This window comes from Pseudophryne corroboree, chromosome 6 (genome assembly GCF_028390025.1).
Source record: "Pseudophryne corroboree isolate aPseCor3 chromosome 6, aPseCor3.hap2, whole genome shotgun sequence".
Classification (NCBI taxonomy): Eukaryota; Metazoa; Chordata; class Amphibia; order Anura; family Myobatrachidae; genus Pseudophryne; species Pseudophryne corroboree.
Window position 1 is genome coordinate 411444233 of NC_086449.1, and position 19397 is coordinate 411463629.

The following is a 19397-nucleotide window of genomic DNA, read 5'->3' on the forward strand; positions in this document are numbered from 1 at the left end:
TATTACTAGATCATTTATGAAAATGTTGAACAATAGTGGTCCAAGTACAAACCCTTGTGGCACACCACTTAGTACTTCAGTCCAATTCGAGAAAGTTCCATTTACCACCACTCGCTGCTCCCTTTTATCCAACCAGTTTTTAACCCAAGTGCATATTACGCTTCGTAGCCCAAGTTATCTTCATTTGTAGATAAGTCTCATGTGAGGTACTGTATCAAAAGCTTTAGCAAAGTCTAAAAAGATTACGTCCACATCTTTACCCTGATCTAGGGTCACACACTGTTTCACAAAAGCATATTAAAAACCGCTTAACTGATGATTTTTCCTTTCAAAATGGTTCATAACATTGTTTTTTAAAAACTTTTTTAATCAATATAGTTTAAAAAGTATTTTTTTAAATATTTAAATACTATATTATGCACATCTGCAGTACAGATCTCCTAGTCAAAATCTGGGGGCAACAGAGGTGCGGCGCAGTTGCATGAGATCTGACCATGCCAGTTAAGTGGTTGGGCTAGTTTGGCATGATCTATCCTTCACAAATACATGTTGGTTCTTATTAATAACCTTATTGGTTTCAAAGAACTCCTGTATTCTGTCCCTTAAAATACCTTCCAGTACTTTCCCCACTATGGATGTAAGACTTACTGGTCTATAACTACCTGGTTCAGATTTACTTCCCTTTTAAATATCGGCACTACTTCCACCATACGCCTGTCTTTGGTGACCATGCCTGATGTAAGTAAATCATTGACAATCATATATAGGGGTCTTGCTAATTCGGAGTGGAGCTCCATGAGAACCCTTGGGTGAATTCCATCAGGACCAGGTGATTTATTAATCTTAATTTTACTTAATCGGTCACAGACTACTTCCTCACTTAAATAAGCATTTAGCAGTGGGACATTATCATTGCTGAGGTTATGCATCAATCCCGCCATTTGGTCCTCTCTTGTGAATACAGATGAGAAAAACTTGTTTACATTTTCTACCATGTCATTGTCATCTTTGATTAGGATGCCCAACTTGCCCTGTAAAGGGACTATAATCTCTTTCTTTAATCTTTTGCTGTTACTGTATTTAAAAAAACTTTTCGGGGGTTTGATTTAATTTCCATTGCTTTTAGCTTTTTTTTTCTATTTTAGACGCAATGATTTATTTTTTGCATATTTTGTTACAATCCTTATAGTACTGGACTGACTCTGCCTTCTCAGCCGATTTATACTTTTTGAATGCTCGTCTCTTTATGGCCATTAGTTCCTTAATTTTATTGTTAAGCTACATTAGTTTGGAATTATTACTCCTTTGTTTGCTGCCCATGGGAATGAATTTAGTAGTATAACTAGCAAGCAGCATTTTTAATACATTCCATTTCTCTGTAGTATTCTTGCCTTGAAACAAAATTTCCCAGTCAATGTCCCTTAAAGCTTCCCTCATCATGGCAAAGTTGGCTTTGCCAAAGTTTAGAGTCTTAGTTGAGCCTGTATAGGGCTACTTGTGAAAACTGATATTGAATGTGACCATATTGTGGTTGCTATTTTCCATGGGCTCCCCTACTATAATATTTGATATCAGTTCCCCATTGTTTGTTAAAACCAGCTCTAAGATTGCATTGTACCTAGTTGGTTCTTCAATTAATTGAAGTAAGTAGTGATCATTTAGTTTGTTTAAAACCTTATTACCTCTAGCAGTATCACATTAATCATTTGTCCAATTAATCTCTGGATAGTTAAAATCTCCCAACACTATTACATCTTCTAATCCTGCAACTTTTTTTATTTGCTTCAGTAACAATTCCTCATCACACACATTAATATCAGGTGGCTTGTGGCATATCCCTATTAGAATCTTTTTAGTTCCCCTTTCCCCACATGCAATTTCTACCCATAATGTCTCCACAGTATTTACAGTCCCATTGCTAATGTATTTCTTTATATGAGGTTTTTAAATAAGGCTTTACATAAAGAGATACCCCTCCACCCCGTTTATTTAATCTGTCTCTCCTGAACAGCGTATGGCCCTCCAGATTGACTGACTGTCCAATCATGAGTTTTGTCCCACCAAGTTTCAGTAATACCTATAATATCATACTGATTGCTTGCTGTAAGGACTTCTAGTTCCCTCTTTTTCCCTGTAAGGCTTCTAGCGTTTACATACATACAATTAAGATAAGTATTCACTCTAATGCTAGGAATTTAATTTTCTATTTGCATTATTGGTGATCCATATTTATCGTCAATTTGTGTTTTGGTAATACCCTTGGTAATGCTCTTGCTGTCTGCTCTTTCCCTCTCCCTTCTTTACCCTAATTCAGCTCACTACCTCCATCCTTACTATTCTCACTGCCTGACCCATCATTTCTAGCCAAACCCTCCCCCCATGCACCTAGTTTAAAATCTCCTCCAACCTTCTAACCATACTTATATTTACAGTAAAGCACATTTGGGGATTCAATGCATACTGCAAGGTCCCACATATGCTCAGAAGATACCCCACTCTGCTTCTATGAGTATGTTCCACTGTTAACATGCTCAGAGACCTCAGAAAATGGACAAGCATTACTGGGGAATCTTAGCTGACACAACCTGCAGAAATTCCACAACTTCACAATATGTGTATGTGTGAGAGAGATGTATATAGAGAGAGATACATATGTATCATTAGACCAAGAAGTAGGAAAGGAGGGTAGAAAAGAGTTAAGAGAACATACTACTTGGCAATCTGACAAGAGTAACCCATGGAGGAATATTAAGTTTAGTCATAAAAACAATTATGTGCTGATATCAAATATACTATCAGATTATGAGCTGTACTTGTAAAAATTTTTATTATGGCTGTATGGGAAATGGAGGGGCAGGAGGCCCTGGTTGGAGATTTGTGGTACTATGAATCACACGATCTAGGCACTGTTCACTACTATACAATGCCAATATTTATGCCATTGGCCAGAAGGGGAGTGGACCATGATGAAGTGAGTCACATTATTGAGCGAATCACATCATTAAAATAACTGTAAAAATGGATGAATATGGTATTGTAGTTCACTGCATGCCGACTGGTGGAAAGTCATGAAATTTGGTAGTCTCCAGGACATCCTAGGAGAATTGCAATAGAGTCTATAAATGCATATTGGGCAGCAAAGCTACAGAGACCCAGCAGCATCACTACAGATGCTGCTTTAGGGGTGTGCAGGCATGGGGTATTTTAATGCACCAGATGTCACAAAGTATATTGACACCTCTGCAAGGAACTCAGAGGCAGATTTATTAAGCTCGGTGGAGTGATAAATTGGAAGGTGATAAAGGATCAGCCAGTCAGCTCCTAACTGTCATTTTTCAAACCAAGCTAGTAACATGTAAGTTAGGATCTGATTGGCTGGTCCTTTATCACCTTCCACTTTATCACTTCACCAAGCTTAATAAATCTGCCCCTCAGTATGAAAAAAATACCAGCTGTGGGGAGGAGTATACAAAGCTGTGAATGTGTTGTGTCCCTTAAAATTGACAGTGGGCAACTGCCACAAAAAATTCTTCTTTATCACAAAAAAAGGGTGAAGGAATGAATAGCCAAAGAAAGGAAAGAAGTATAATGCACAGATGGTGGTAAACCCCTAGTAATGGAGAACTCCTTCTATGTGGAGGAACTCAAGCAATTGCTCCCATAGGAAATAATAGGACATTAGAACATACAGCAATAACAGAACATGCATGTACACCTATAAGCATATACTGTATCTAGTGATTTGATAACAACACAAAAGTCTCCTAAATGTTTTGTAATCAGTACCAACTGTCTGTTACAAATAGCATCATAAATGGTCATAGTGTTTAGCATTGCTGCCTCACAGCACTGAGGTCACAAGTTCAATTCCAGGTCATGGCCCTTCTGTGTGTGAACTTTGTATGCTTTCCGTGTGTTCTCATGGGCTTCCCCAGTGTGCTTTGGTTTCCTTCTACACCACAAAAAACATAATGGTGGTTCATTGGAGTCTGACAAAAAGTAATACTTGTGTGTGTGTGTGTGTGTGTGTGTGTGTGTGTGTGTGTGTGTGTGTGCGTGTGTGCGTGTGTGCGTGTGCGTGCATATGTGTGTGTGTGCGTGCATATGTGTGTGTGGCTTTTTACTGTAAGTTCCAGTAAAACTGGATAAATTAATTATATATATTCTCTGTACAGTGGAGTATAAATGGGTGAGGGAGAATTCAGGATCAAATGTGAACATTAGAAATGTGTTCTATGCAGCCTGCACAGACCCTGGTGCTTGTAATCTTTCTTTTTATTGTGCTCAGATTCTATTAACATTTGTACAGCAGTCAAAAGCTCTAGAACAGGCATTTCCAACCTCGGTCCTCAAGGCACATTAACAGTCCAGGGTTTAGTAATATCCATACTTGAGCACAGGTGACTTATTTAGCACAGTACCCTGATTATTTTGATTTAACCATCTGTACTACAACCTGGATATATCTAAAACCTACACTGTTAGTGTTCCTTAAGGACTGAGGATGGGTATGCCTGCTCTAGAATATTGAATACAATAGCCATATCGCCACCCTCAGTACAAACCTAATTGGGGACTATTTTGTAGGCATCCTAGACCTTTATTTTCCAGTGGGTTTCTTGATAAACCACTGCTTGAAATATATTATGCTTGGTATTTTTACAATGGCAAATAATACTGAAGGCAATTTGTAATGTGGCACTTTTTGAAAATGGCACATTTCCAGTAGTTTTGCTGTTAATGAGTCATGTAATTTGCACTCCCTGTCAGCATTCACAATGTAGATTGCTTGATCTTGATTTAAGGCCAGGGCACTACTTTGTCTAGAAACAATGGTACTTGTATTGTGCCATTAAGGAATACACTTTATTAATCTCTAGGGTGGGAAATTAGTTGCTCAAAAGGGGCCTAGTAATAAGTCTTCACATAAAATCAGGGCTGCCTTTCCATGTGCACTCAATGGGCAGTTTCCTAAGGGCCCCAAGAGTCTATGATAGCTGAGGGTCCCCTTTTTCCAGAGGTACCAGATTTTCTAAAATCGGCCCTGGTGAACAGGAGATATCTGACTTCAAAGCAGTGGTCCCCATATGAGCCTGTTAATTGCTCTTCCCAGCCAGATATCTTGTGTTCTGTATGACTGAAAGAGTTTCTGAGGGTATACTCCAAAAGCTGCAACTCTCCTCTTTCGGAGGACGCTGGCAGCTTGTCTCTACTATGCCCAGAACCAGAGAAATCAGTTTTCCAGCAGCTGGTTCCAGCTCCACATGCTAGGTATTCAGTTTTATATTTTCATTGGTGGATTGCTCTGGCTACTGAACTGTGATTCCCCAAGTCCTTACTGAATAGGTGGGACTCTCTAGTTTTTTAATCTCATTGAAAGCTAAGAAATATATTTCCAGGAACTGGAGATATCTGCAATCAAGCAAGCTGTCCTTCCACCGGAAAATTATGAATATTAAGCCCACTCCACTATCCACCCCTCCCCTGCATATTAAACAACCCCTACCACCATGTAAGTCATGTACTGGGGCCCCTTCATTCAGCCCAATACCCCCTTCTATAGTTTAGTGTTCTCCCTCCCACCCCATCTCCCAGCATCTGTGCAGTAAAGGAGTAATTAGCAGAAATTACTGCTCCAGGTTCTATACCCCCTACCACCCCCAGCACATTAAAGCTGCCACTGATAGTACCCCCTACCCTTACCGCTGGAGGATGGATAGGGGACCCAGTGCATTGATCTGCCCAGGGGCCTACACTGATGTTAAGATGGCCCTGCACAAAATAGCTATGGACAATTAGAACAACAGTTTGGATTTACATAGCACGTACTGAATAATATTGTAGGTCTCAAGACAATTTCAGTAATCTCACTCTATAGATTAGTTAAACCATTTAAAATATGCCAAAGTACTATATTCCATTTACATATTACATACCTCACAACCATCCCAACTTTCTCATGACAACCACGATTTTTGGGCACAGTCCTTCTGTCCCAAATGCAGAAAGCAGTATCTTCCAGTAAGGGAAGGGGGTGCTTCCATTCCGCCCCCTCCATTTTTCATGACTGATTTTAAGTATTTTTTTGTTGTTTTGTCTGTTATTTGTGTGTCCTCAAAGGGGAAAATCTCTGTTCACTCACATCCAGAGTAATTTCTCCCTCTTTATATTATTATAATAATATTAATGAAAAATGTATACTTTTAACTATTTTACATATTACACACAATATACTTATAAGTGTGCCCCCAAAAGTGTTTTTCTATTTTTTATTTTTTTTGCATTCTGCAAAAAAAACATTCTTTTTGATCATGTACACTGTATACAGAAAATTCTGGGGTGCATTGCAACATGTTTTTTCCAAGGTGCACAGTTGCTTGCTCTTTTTTTTTGCTTTACTCCCAACCCAGAATCTGCTATATTATAACTATCAATAAACCAACACCACTGGTTATGTAACTGGGCTGTTCATAGTTTGAGTAATCCGCTGGTGTGTGCCTATATAACTCTGCAATATCAGCACCTGCACACACATCAATTCCAATATTTAGATGTTCTTTATAAAACATCTGTAGTATTTTGTAAAGCCAAGGAATCTTTCCAGGTCCTTTAAATCTTGTGAAGCCAGACAATTTTGGATAGCTTGGGTCTTAGTAGTGTCCATGCTCAGACTACTAGATGACACAATGTGCCCTAAGAACCCAACACTCTTCACATCAAATATACACTTCTCTAATTTATCAAATAGATTGTGTGGCTTCAATCTTTTTATAACAATTTTCACATGACTGAAGAATAAAGCAAAAGGTCATCAAGAAAAATAATAACATATTTATCAAGACTGAAACTTGATAACTGATAAAGTTTATTGAATCATACTGACCTACAGCCATACCACACTAGGCATGCCCAATCTCAATTGATCTTGAAAGTTATGCACTTTCGGGCCTAGTCAGGACTTGGATGGGAGACCACCAGATAATACTAGGTACTGTAGGTATTTTTATTTAAATATACAACACTGAGTTTGGACCCATACAGATATACTTCTGAAACCCCTTACATACCCTGAGTTTGGAGGCTGTGTGCCTATTTTAGATTTTGTATAGCTTATTATTGGAACTTTTGAGCAAAGTTAGTATTTTTCTTTAAATTTAATCCAATGTGAGAAAAATTACTTTACTTCATAAGGGAAAAAATAATAAAAAAAAAATATATATATATATATATATATACTGTATATATATATATATATATATATATATATATATATACAGGTTGAGTATCCCTTATCCAAAATTCAAAATCCCACATTTTTGGGTCCCCTACTGAGATAATGACATATATATTATATATTATGTGTATATACAGATATGTTATATAGATACATAATATAGTATACATATATATGTGTCATTATCTCAGTAGGGGAACCAAAAATGTGTGATTTTTGAATTTTGGATAAGGGATACTAAACCTGTATATATATATATATATATATATATAGTGGGGCAAAAAAGTATTTGGACAGCCACTGATTGTGCAAGTTGACCAACTTAAAAAGATGAGAGAGGTCTGTAATTTCCATCATAGGTACACTTCAACTGTGACAGACAGAATCTGAAAAAAAAAACAGGAAATCACACTGTATGAATTTTAAACAATTTATTTGTATATTCTTGTGTCCTCTTCCTGTCAGTCACCTTGCGATCGCCCACATGATCACTTTTCTTGCACCATACCATCGCTGCCCGCTGATCTCCGTCACTGCGGACTGATGCACCTGAGCATTGTGGTGCATACGCATGCGCAGTTCAGACCTGATCGCAGGCTGTACGAAAATGCAGCCTAGTGTCAGGTCTGAATTAGGCCCATAGTCTCTTTGTTTTTGCTCTATCAAATAATTCTCTATTTAGTGTTCTGAACTATGTATTATCTGGGAGCACCACCAACTCAGTATTAATAATACATTTGTATTCATATCCACATGTTGGTTCACCATATTTGACATACAGTACTTACCATCAACAATATCCTGTGCAGATGTATATTATTTCTTGTCAGAATGTAAATTAAGTTGTAGGCCTCTCTCAAACCCTACTTTAGTGAAAATGTATGTTTAGTGTAACCTTTTAGAGATCAGAATCAATGGTAGTAGATAGCAGTTACGAATGGTTATTGAGTTGAGATCTCTGTAATATATGCAATTGTGTAGAAAGAATATAGGAACTCCCGCTGGAGATGATGATAACTTAATAAACCCTCTTGCCAAGTTAGCTTCAATCTATTCTTTTAAGACTCTAAATTTAGGTTTGAATAGGAAATAAATTCACCCAAAAGGTAGAAAGACTAAATTGATAGGGCAGTCATATTTCCAAAGAGGGGTAAGTATCTCAGCCTGCTTCTTGGCATCGGCATCTGAAAACTCTTCTTACATTTTAGACAACTTCCCTTGTAAAGCTACAAGAGTTACTCCACCCATTGTAGTTAAAAACTATTGAACACACAACATTGATTAGAACATAACTTCCTTGGTTTGTAAGTTATTGACAATGGGGGTAATTCTGAGTTGATCGCAGCAGGAACTTTGTTAGCAGTTGGGCAAAACCAGGTGCACTGCAGGGGAGGCAGATATAACATGTGCAGAGAGAGTTAGATTTGGGTGGGGTGTGTTCAATCTGCAATCTAAATTGCAGTGTAAAAATAAAGCAGCCAGAGATAACTCCTCATCCCCGACTGGCTCTCCTCCACTTCTATTCTGGCGATTTATCGCCGGCCGAACGGTACGTCCTGGGCCATATACTTATCTCCACCAAACTCCTAATTGCCAGTCAATGGCGTTCCCACGGGATCCCCCATATAATGGCGATAGCAATGGCAGTACAGTCACATTGCGAATTTGAAACAGCAGGAGTGGCCTATTCCTCTATCCTGTCCTGCCCTCTTCTTTGTGGGTATTCGTGGTCTGCCTACTGGCATGACCGTCCGCCAGATGCCATACACACCCACTGTCACGATCCTAGGCACGGCGATTCCCCAGATACGCCAATCTGCGAATCCCTGCCACGTGACACCTTTACTGGATACCTGAGCGTGTGTGTTAATTTCACACAAAATCACTGCCACCAGCCACAGTACAAACGTTTAGGGTATGACCCAAGGCAAATTTATGGCTTTTGCCTGCACCTACAATTATTAATATTTTGGTATCTTTCAGAGAGTTGGGTTGGATACACAACAGAAACCAGATCTAAAATTAGATTATTTAATTCAAGTAAAACACTTCAAAGCTTATGTTACAGAAAAAAGAAAGTTACAAGAATATAATGATAAAAAGTCAAAGTCACAGCAGAAAGACAACTTCAAGAAAATAAAAATAGAGATAAACCCACCGATCCTAGCACGCATGCAAAGTAGAATGATGAGGTGAAGTGAAGCCGCTTCGGATATCGGAACATTACAGAGCCAGAATGTTCTCCTGACTCGCTTCTTTGATAATGGACAACTTACACTCTGAGGGTCTCCTATTTAAAAAAACATGCTGCCCCTTCAACCCCCCTCCCTCTGGAGTGTTACTGTTAACCCTTCCATAAGCCAGAGAAGGTATTGAGTGGCAGCTCATACTGGGCTTCCCGGCTACTATCTCAGGGGCAAATGACCTTATCTTCTTCTCCTTTGAAGCTCTGGCCATGGCTCTTGTGTAAACAAATGGCTAGTTCTGAGAGGACACAGAGCAGGAAGGGCTTAACACCTCTCTGGCCCTTGCTCTGGTTCTGGGGTAATTAAACTAAACTAAATTTCACACCTACGCAGTCAGTGTGTCTCTGAGTTATGTTGTTACAATGAAATGCCAGCAGATCAATCAAGCTTCAACCATTTAACATGCAAAGATAGTAATCACATACTGGTACATTGATACATCAATTGGAATAATACAAATTTCAATCATGCCCATTTCGATATAACCCAGATGCGTTGGCATCACATCCATTGATACGTCACTCGGATATCCTGGTATCACCTATATTGATATCACACTACTTATTAACAGGCCTATTCCTACTTGAAATAGCCTGGATCATGACACATCCCCCTTTAAGATCAGCAAGGGAGCAGTGGCACATCAGGCTGAAGTCTCCTATGACCTTTTCACACAGGATTTATACATAAGCACACCCGGGGCATTTGCAGACATTGATCAATACAATATTATTTGCAGTTATGCACGTTCTGGCATCATAATGGAGTCCAATCATGACACCTCCCCTTTCTAAAATCAGCATGAGAGCAGTTGGCACCTGAAGCCACAGTCTCTATGCTGTGCCCTGACGATTGTCAGCACCTTGCCTGGATGGACAGCTGTCGTCTCCCTGTTGAGAAGGATCCTCGCAGTTCCCATGTTGGGTCCAGCACTACGGGCATAGCCCATGAACTCCAGGACTTCTGTATGACCCCTAGACTTAGCATGTCATCCACCTCCCACCATATTGCCTGCAACACCCCCAATGTGCCTCTGTACTCTGACTGTCGCAGGGGTGTGTGGTGACCTGGGTCTAGCTGGTGGGTGCCTAGGTGCAGTTTTCCTAGCCTATCTGTGCAGCAGGTCTGGTAGGGGTGCAAGGCATCAGTCAGCTGACTCTGCGGCACCTCTGTCAGCTCCTCTCCATACTGGGCATCCGCAGCTGTCAGATCTAACAGTGGTTCCGGTTCCTGGTCCTCCTCTGGGAGACTGCAAACTGCCAGCACGCAGGTGTTCCTGCTTTGGTAGGCCTTGAGCATATTGATGTGATATACCCTATGTCTCTTCCTGCCCTCATCTCTGGCAATTACATAGTTTACATCATGTACGCACTGGAGTACCGTGTACGGACCTTCCCATGCGGCTTGCAGTTTGTTCTGCCTCATTGCAATTAGCACCAGAACCTTCTGCCCCACGTCAAATTTGTGCTCCCGGGCATTCCGGTCATACTAGCGCTTCTGCCTGGTTTGGGCAGCTTTAAGATGGCTTTGGGCCATCGCTATCAGATGTGGCAAAGTTTCCTTAAACAGCATAAGGCTGACCACAACGAGTATGATAGAAATCATATCCGGTATTGTTCTACAGACTTTGTTCCCTTCTACCCCTGGTACTCGTGATGCTGCTCCGGTGAGGGGAGTTTCCTCAGCACTACAATCAGTGGGACATACAGCAAGGTCACCTTCCCAAAACACCTTGTCTTCGTCTCCTTCCTGAGCTGGCTGACCACCCCTCCCCTTCCCTGGGAAAAAGGTGAGCTCACTCTGTACAGATTCAGTTCTCAGTTCTGCCTGGAAACCCAAGTTTTCCACAGCAGCCCAGGACACCTTCACCAGCCTGACATTACCTCCCAGACTCACATCCTGTCTGCTAGCTCTCTTTGCTGTAATTGTAGCACTGACAGTCCCAGGAGAGGTGTCCCTTATCAGTTCAGCTTTGAAAGGCACATTCTCTGTTGAGCTCTCAGTGAAGGGAATGGACCCCCGCTGGGTGTCTGTGTTTGTGCTTGTGTGACTGCTTGAAGGGAGGGGGGCTAGGGGGGAAGCTGCAGTTTCTGACTTCTCCCTGTGCCTGGAGCAAGCAGTGACAGCAGCTGCCCACACAGACCCTTCTTCTGATTCTCCCCTGGCAGCACCCCTAACTGGCATATCAGCCATGTATGCCGAACCCACCGGGTCACACCTTACACAAGGTACAACATTTCCCACATTGGTACAAGACAGTGACGTGCGGTGAAGTCAATGGATGGGGAGGCACTGGCTTCTCAAGTACATCCACAGTCGCACAAAAACACAAACCTCAGCTCACTTTTTAGGGAAAACAAATACATTAGAGTGCACGGGGGGGGGGGTGGGTATGGTACTGCAGCAGTTGTGTATATACAGTACTGCACAGGTTCTCAAACTTGGTCCTCAGAACTCCACACAGTGCATGTTTTGCAGGTCTCCTCGCAGAACCACAAGTAAATAATTAGCTCCACATGTGGACCTTTTAAAATGTGTCAGTGAGTAATTAATACACCTGTGCACCTGCTGGGTTACCTGCAAAACATGCACTGTGTGGGTTCCTGAGGACCGAGTTTGAGAACCTATGCAGTACTGTGATTACAGGACAGATCGCAAAGTACCCAGAGAGCAGCCAGGCCTGGGTCCAAAACTACTGGCATTCTGAGCGAGATCTGTTGAAGCACCCCCTCTCCCCCCAATGTGCGCAATAGGCGCGCGCACTCCTAGGAAAGTGGGACTAGCCTCGTAATTATATATTATCAAATTTTAAATATATATACCGTATTATCATCACCTCCTACAGTCTTACACATAGTACTTTAGCCAACCCCTGGGGAGGTTAGGGTTAGGCATCAACGGGAAGGATTAGGCTGCGGAGGGTTAGGTTTAGGTACCGCCGCAGGGATGTTAGGGTTAGGCTGCAGGGATGGAGGGTTAGGTACCGTCACAGGGAGGTTAGTGTGCAGGGAGGGGGGGTTAGGTACCGCCGCAGGAAGGTTAGGGTTAAGCTGCTGGTTGGAAGGGTTAGGTTTAGGTAATGCCACAGGGAGGTTAGGAACAATAGGGGGAGGTTAGGGGCTCTTGGATGCTAGTGCTGTGCTCAGGGCATAGGTGTAGTAGCTGCGTTTCATCAGTGCTGTAACTAAGCATTTTAGCGCTGTGTGCAAGAAACGGAATTGGCGCCCCCCCTTCCCATGCAAGATAGGGGCAGTGCGCGCTGTAGGCGCGTGAAAAATGTATAGGGGTGTGGCTTCATGGGGAAGGGGCATGGCCACAAAATAATACCAATTCATACTACGGTGCACAGTAGTCTCCATTATTCAAATTACGCTGCACAGTAGCACAACTACACCAGGTAGAGCCCCTTTTATACATTACGGCAGACAGCGTCCCCCTTTTACACGTTACGGCAGACAGCATCCCATTTTTACACATTGTGGCAGACAGCGTCCCCTTTTTACACATTACGGCAGACAGCGTCCTCTTATTACACATTATGGCGGACAGTGTCCCCCTTGTTACACATTATGGCAGACAGCGTCCCCCTTGTTACACATTACGGCAGACAGCGTCCCCTTGTTACACATTACGGCAGACAGCGTCCCCCTTGTAACACATTACGGCAGACAGCATCCCCCTTGTTACACATTACGGTAGACAGCGTCCCCCTTGTTACACATTACAGCAGACAGCGTCCTCTTATTACACATTATGAAAGACAGCGTCCCCCTTGTTACACATTACGGCAGACAGCGTCCCCCTTGTTAACACATTACGGCAGACAGCGTCCCCCTTGTTACACATTACCGCAGACAGAGTCCTCTTATTACACATTATGGCAGACAGCGTCCTCTTATTACACATTACGGCAGACTGAGTCCTCTTTTTTCACATTACGGCAGACAGCATCCCCCTTGTTACACATTACGGCAGACAGCGTCCCCATATTACACATTACGGCAGACTGCGTCCCCATATTACACATTACGGCAGACAGCGTCCCCCTTGTTACACATTACGGCAGACAGCGTCCTCTTATTACACATTACGGCAGACAGCGTCCCCCTTGTTACACATAACGGCAGACAGCGTCCCCATATTACACATTACGGCAGACAGCGTCCTCTTATTACACATTACGGCAGACTGAGTCCTCTTTTTTCACATTACGGCAGACAGCATCCCCCTTGTTACACATTACGGCAGACAGCGTCCCCATATTACACATTACGGCAGACTGCGTCCCCATATTACACATTACGGCAGACAGCGTCCCCCTTGTTACACATTACGGCAGACAGCGTCCTCTTATTACACATTACGGCAGACAGCGTCCCCCTTGTTACACATTACGGCAGACAGCGTCCCCATATTACACATTACGGCAGACAGCGTCCTCTTATTACACATTACGGCAGACTGAGTCATCTTTTTTCACATTACGGCAGACAGCATCCCCCTTGTTACACATTACGGCAGACAGCGTCCCCATATTACACATTACGGCAGACAGCGTCCCCATATTACACATTACGGCAGACTGCGTCCCCATATTACACATTACGGCAGACTGCGTCCCCATATTACACATTATGGCAGACAGCGTCCTCTTATTACACATTACGGCAGACAGCATCCCCCTTGTTACACATTACGGCAGACTGTGTCCCCATATTACACATTATGGCAGACAGCGTCCTCTTATTACACATTACGGCAGACAGCATCCCCCTTGTTACACATTACGGCAGACTGTGTCCCCATATTACACATTACGGCAGACTGCGTCCCCATATTACACATTATGGCAGACAGCGTCCTCTTTTTTCACATTACGGCAGACAGCATCCCCCTTGTTACACATTACGGCAGACTGTGTCCCCATATTACACATTACGGCAGACTGCGTCCCCATATTACACATTACGGCAGACTGCGTCCCCATATTACACATTACGGCAGACTGCGTCCCCATATTACACATTACGGCAGACAGCGTCCTCTTATTACACAATATGGCAGACAGCGTCCTCTTATTACACATTACGGCAGACAGCATCTCCTTTTTTACACCCCCCATCCCCTCTCCGGCATCACTGACACCCAGATAAGGCTGCAAATATGAAGTCTGGGGATCCGGGTAGGGACAAATGGTAGTACCTGATCTGTGTGCGGTGTTCCCTCTCCAGAGATCACATGGAAGAGCAGGTAGCGCTGGGACCCGTGCAGAAACCACCGCCAGGAGATGGCAGCAGGCATTGGGGTTTCTGCCTGTGAGAGAGGAGAGCTCCGGCTGCCGCACGATTTCCTCCCTGTGTCTGGTCTTACCGCCGCCGCCGCTGCCGCCGCCGTGCAGATTAGCTGCTGCTGCACGGCGACACTTGGCTCTGCCCCCCTCCCCGGATCTTGAATTCTACTTCTAAATCCCCGGGTGCTGGCAGGTGATCGCGGGTGCTGGCGGGAGAGGAAGAGAGGAGACCGCTGAGTCTCTTCCTTGTCCTGCCACTGCGTATTGATGATTGGGTCAGCGGATCCAGCGCTGGATCCGCTGTCCAATCAAATGTGTCTCGCTAGCAGGGGCGTGCTTTCCCTGCCAGCGAGGCACTTACATAAGTGCCGCTTTCATTGAATTTTGTAATGGGCTTTTTCAGCCCAGCGCTTGGCCCTGCCCCCGGCATTATCCCCCGTTCCCACTGTCCACACGCTGTCTCGGGAGGCACTTGATATCAGTGCCTCCCAATCTAGTTTAATACACTGAAGTTATTAGAATAATATGAACAGGATACATATGACACAGAATATGTGTCATATGTATCTTTTTGTATTATTTTAATCATTAATGAATGACAGGGGAGGCACTGCCTCCCCTGCCTCCCCTGACTGCACGTCCCTGGTACAAGACAATACATTATCAATATCGACACCGTTATCTCGACCTAGTGGATCTTCACGTGGTACCTGGAAAATAACATGAGCATTTTCAACACTACATGGGATCATTTCTGCTTTCCTACAATTAGGCGACTGCTTAATATCGGGATCCCATGGTACCTGGGAAGGAATGTGGTTATCTGAGCAAGTTGACAACATAGCATTTATCAAATTAGGCACATTCCCATCATCCTTCACATGTTTACCCCTGTCTGGGCAGGCATCCTGGGGTACCTTAGGGGAAGCGAAGTCAGCAGGAATCCTAGCAACAGAACATTCCTTATTGTCAGTCCCATACTCTGCCCGCATTCCACTCAGATCTGTCCCATTTGTACAATCAGTGTCCCCTGGCCCCATGTCATGACTCGACGTCAATGGAAGAACAGGGTTAACATCTAGCACAGTAACATGAATGACATCACCAGCAGTACACCTACCACTATTAGGTGATGGTAACTCGTTCCTGACTAAATTAGGGCTTTCGTTTAACTCTACATAGGGACAAGAATTAACAATGATACCTGTCTCCTCACCTTCCCCTATCTCCAGTGCCGTTTCTAGCGGCGGGCGAGCCGTGCAACCGCACGGGGCGCCCGCCGCGGCACTTTGTGACTACTCCTCTCCTCCCTCTCTCTCCCCCCGAGCGCTCCTGCTCGGGGCGGGGCTTCGCGGAATGACGCGTTTGCGTCGTGACGTCACGACGCAAACGCGTCATTCCGCGAAGCCCCGCCCCTCGAGCAGGAGCGCTCGGGTGGAAGAGAGAGGGAGGAGAGGAGTAGTCAAAGATAACCATCGAAGGAGGAGGCGGCCGGCGAGCGGGACCCGAAGAGCGGCAAGTTGTAAGTATTCTCTCTCTCTCTCTCTCTCTCTCCCTCCCTCCCCCCCCCCCACTTGACACCTGCGCACTGTGTAAAATGGGGATACCTTCCGCACTGTGTAAAATGGGGATACCTGCCGCACAGTGTAAAATGGGGGCACCTGCCGCACTGTGTAAAATGGGGGCACCTGCTGCACTGTGTAAAATGGGGATACCTGCCGCACTGATTAAAATGGGGATACCTGCCGCACTGTGTAAAATGGGGGCACCTGCCGCACTGTATAAAATGGGGATACCTACCGCACTGTGTAAAATGGGGATACCTGCCGCACTGTGTAAAATGGGGATACCTGCCGCACTGTGTAAAATGGGGATACCTGCCGCACTGTGTAAAATGGGGATATCTGCCACACTGTGTAAAATGGGGATACCAGCCGCACTGTGTAAAATGGGGGCACCTGCCGCACTGTATAAAATGGGGATACCTGCCACACTGTATAAAATGGGGATACCTACCGCACTGTGTAAAATGGGGATACCTACCGCACTGTGTAAAATGGGGACACATGCCTGCGTACTGTGTAAAATGGGGATACCTGCCGCACTGTGTAAAATGGGGACACATGCCTGCGTACTGTGTAAAATGGGGATACCTGCCGCACTGTGTAAAATGGGGATATCTGCCTGCGTACTGTGTAAAATGGGGGCACATGCCTGCGTACTGTGTAAAATGGGGATACCTGCCGCACTGTGTAAAATGGGGATATCTGCCACACTGGGTAAAATGGGGATACCTGCCGCACTGTGTAAAATGGGGGCACCTGCCGCACTGTATAAAATGGGGATACCTGCCGCACTGTATAAAATGGGGATACCTACCGCACTGTGTAAAATGGGGATACCTACCGCACTGTGTAAAATGGGGACACATGCCTGCGTACTGTGTAAAATGGGGATACCTGCCGCACTTTGTAAAATGGGGACACATGCCTGCGTACTGTGTAAAATGGGGATATCTGCCTGCGTACTGTGTAAAATGGGGATATCTGCTTACCGTACTGTGTAAAATGGGGACACCTGCCTGCCGCACTTTGTTAAATGGGGACACCTGCCTGCCGCACTTTGTTAAATGGGGACACCTGCCTGCCGCACTTTGTTAAATGGGGACACCTGCCTGCCGCACTTTGTAAAATGGGGACACCTGCCTGCCGCACTTTGTAAATGGGGACACCTGCCTGCCGCGCTGTGTAATATGGGGACACTTGCCTGGTGTAATGTGTAAAAAGGGGACTTTTTTATTTTTATTTTTTTCCCCTGTGGTGGGTGTGATATCAGACGAGGCCACGCCCACTAATGAGACCACGCCCATTTTAATCAGGTCACACAGCCTTGTCGGGAGCGCGCGCGCCTTCGGCGCGCGCATGCTTTTTTTCTGGCTATATGGGGGGGGCACGCAATTTTTTTTTATAATTTTGCACTGGGAGCCAAACTGTCTAGAAACGGCCCTGCCTATCTCTATCACCTTAACAGTTGCAACATCATCACATATGGTTCAGCAGGGTTAGAGACAGTGGTGACAACATTTGCAGATACATGTGGAGTTAGTAAACGTCCCAAGTCAGTAGTCCCAAACACAGTTGTGTAAATAGTGTCAGACAGTCTGTCCTCTCTCTCAGACATAGTCTCTTCCACAATCAGGTCCTCCTGAAAATCAGCCTCTTCCAGCAACAAATCTTGGACATCTGGTGGGAGCATGCTGCTCACCTCCTCATCTTCTCCCAGCAGTTTAAACTGGGCATTGTGATGCGAGGTCTCCGGAGCAGGCTCCACAATGATGTTAACAGGAAGGGGTAACTTTTCCTCGTGGGGCACCCCTGCAGGCTGGACCTTTGTTTCTAAAGCTGGTAACGGAAGCTGTTGTAGGCGATGCCTTTCATCATCTACCCTGCGGCACTGATCCTTCCAAAATGGGGTAACGAGCTTTCCCCAATCATAGGCCTCTTGCTGCACTAATTGAAAACAGTCCGCCAGTTCTCTTAGCAGTACCCCAGGACTTGCATCGGCACCCCAGCTGCGAAACGCTGCACGATACTGGCTGAAGGCGTTGCTTTCATCATCCTGTGCATAGGTGAGCTACGTGATCATCTCCCTGTGGGAATTGTTGCAGCAGGAGATACCTTGCAGCTGACATTCATTGGTTAGTTCCTCTGTACTCATCTTGGCAAACAGGTCATCTTCATCTGGGTCAGCATACCCCCATTGCTCTTCTGACGCTGTCTCGGATGGGTGCCCGGCAGCCTCCCTGGCTGCAGCACTTTCTGCCATCTCCCTGGAACTGGCAGAGGTGTCAGACCTCTGTCGGGCATCCGTTGTAAAGTCCAGGGTCAGCTGGTTATGTGAAACACAGCTGGAATTCACTTGGCCTCCGTCTGCTTCCAGCACAGGAAATTGGTCACAACGCGATCGATGTAGGTTTGCGTTTCTGGCCACAGGCTTCCAGTTGAGTTCAGCTAACTCCAACTGGAACTTGCGTTCAGCCACCTTTTCTGCAGTCAGTGTGTCTCTGAGTTCTGTGGCTACAATGAAATGCCAGAATGAATGAATGAATGAATGAATGAATGAATGAATGAATGAATGAATTAATTAATTAATTCACAATGGCCAATAATACCAGTTTTTCCCGGGCCATTGTGAACATAGGGCCATGACACAGGTCATGGCGATTATAGTAACTTCAGGTCCATAATTACATGGGCCACCCCGTAGGATTCAGCTTAGTGCTCGACGACAAGTCCGGTAGTCGTGAGGCATTAGGAATACTTGATCAGTTAAGGTATACATTATTTAAAGGTGTTCTTTGTATGACACTTTGGACAATTGATAAGGTTGCAGTGAGTTACATGATGTTAAGTTTGTTTTTCGTGAAGACATGTGTTGCACATATGTTTTTAAACTGTATTGAATTATATTTATTAGTACATGGGGGTAACACAGGCTGCAACATTGCTAAACTAACAGCACTCAGCACTTTATTGACCTAATCAGTCATCTTACATTATGTGATTTTGCACAGGCACCTTATGCTTTATTGTATGTATATGTTTGTTTACAGCGTTTCCATGGCCAC